The sequence below is a fragment of the Cryptomeria japonica genome, chromosome 4 (genome assembly GCF_030272615.1).
Source record: "Cryptomeria japonica chromosome 4, Sugi_1.0, whole genome shotgun sequence".
Lineage (NCBI taxonomy): Eukaryota > Viridiplantae > Streptophyta > Pinopsida > Cupressales > Cupressaceae > Cryptomeria > Cryptomeria japonica.
The window spans coordinates 661,131,514-661,133,417 of record NC_081408.1 but is presented as its reverse complement, the minus strand read 5'-3'; positions in this window follow the sequence as shown (position 1 = coordinate 661,133,417).

The window sequence follows — 1,904 nt, the reverse complement described above, 5'->3', positions numbered from 1 at the left end:
GTTGTGCAAACCAGTCTTGTGGATGGATATTATGTGTAATCATGGATTAAATGGTACTAACTTGTCACTATGTTATGGGGCATAGTCATTGGAAAGGTTCTTGTATGTTTGAAAAATGTAAACAATTGAGTTCTTACATTGCTCTTATTTGACGAAAGTTAACTGGGTTGTAAAAAAATTGATATGTGAAGCTAGTTCTATGCGATAAAATTTTGTGAAAGAGAGGAATTGGTGAAAGAAATTGACCTTGAGAGCATGTTTTCTTGTCATGTTTGATAAATGAGTATGATAACTGTGTCTATATGTATTTTAATTGCTTTAATTTGGTGTAATAAGAAGGGAAAAGTCTCGTATCTTTACTATAATTGTGTGTAAATTCTAGAACGATCTGAGATGTGAATGATGTTAGATGCATTTTTGTTAATGGATGATGACACTTGTAGAGGATTTATGAATAATGTTCTAAGATGATGGCAAAATAGTTGTTTGTGCAGATTGATAATTGTTAATTGAGTTTAAGGACTAATAAGTGTTGCAGGACTTCCGTTCAGCTTTGCGACTTCCAGGAGCAAGTCGGAGCCTAGGGGGGGAGAATGTAATGCCCATACCCTAGTTAGACTTGTAAAACCCATTTGACCATGATTGACTTCCTATGTGGCATTCTTGAAAGGTAGGTTAACCATGGTGAAATGTGTAGTTTAGGTAATATAAATAACTGTGCATGCTTACTATTGTGTTTTTGCATCGATTCTCATGTAAATGCAACTATTCCTAACCCTTGTGATAAATCTTGAGCTAACGCCTTCATTTAATATGTATATGTATATGCATGCTTGTATGAATTCATGGGTGCAGGAGATGGCAGGTGCAACACCGCTTAGGGCAAGGTTCATCTCCTTTGGGTTTTGAAAGGTTGAGTATGCCTCTTTCATCTTTAGAATTCGGATTTGGTGGTCATATAACTCTTGTCTTGCCTTAGCCATGGTTAGGTGAGCGTCGTGCGTGGATTCGTGGAGCTTGCTTTTCATTGGGATGTGTGTCAAGAGATTTGGAGGACCTCCTCATTTTGCGCGCCTTGCACGAGGTAAGCGGAGTTTGTTGTTCTAAGTATTAAATTCAAATTTATGAGTAGACGTGCACATTAGTAATTTAGAAATTTAAATGGGTAGTTTCCTTTATATGATTAATCATTAATTTAAGAGATTGCCTTAAATTATTAATGTAGCAAGCTTAAGGTATTTAACTTGGGTTAGCATGCTCATTTACGCATTTGTAACATTTACGCATTTGTAGTTGAGAAATTAGAATAAATAAAACTCTTGCATTAGATTAGTCATTTATTTAAAAATGTCGCTTTATTATGTTATAGCGAGTTAATTTAATAGCTAATTTTAAAATAACGAATTTATTGAGTTATGCGTTTTAGAAAGGAAAAATTTTAAAGTCATTTGGGAGATAGAAATAAATTACTCATTTCCGCATTTTGGAAGAAAAAAGGGGTAAATTATTATTATTAAACGAAATTATTTCCTTTTTTACTTGTAAAGTTGATATAGTATAAAATTTTGATTTTTAGAAAATTAAATTAATCAAATGCCTTACCCGGTCAATAGTTTCGAAATAAAAAAGTAGGCCTAAAATTAATATTGAGGAATTAAAATTTTAAAATTCAAAAAGAAATATAAGCATTATAATTTTAATAAGGAAAACAAATAAGATGTATTAAATAATGTAAATGAATGACTTCCATTTTCATTTTCATTCATTTTATTTTAAAAATAAATGCCTAATTTCGAAATTGAAAATTAGGGCAAAATTAGGGTTTCTCTTTTTAACCTAGTTTTGTAAGCATTTTGGGGGTTCTTTGGCTTGGGAGTTTTTTTTTGGGAAAAATGGGGGGATTT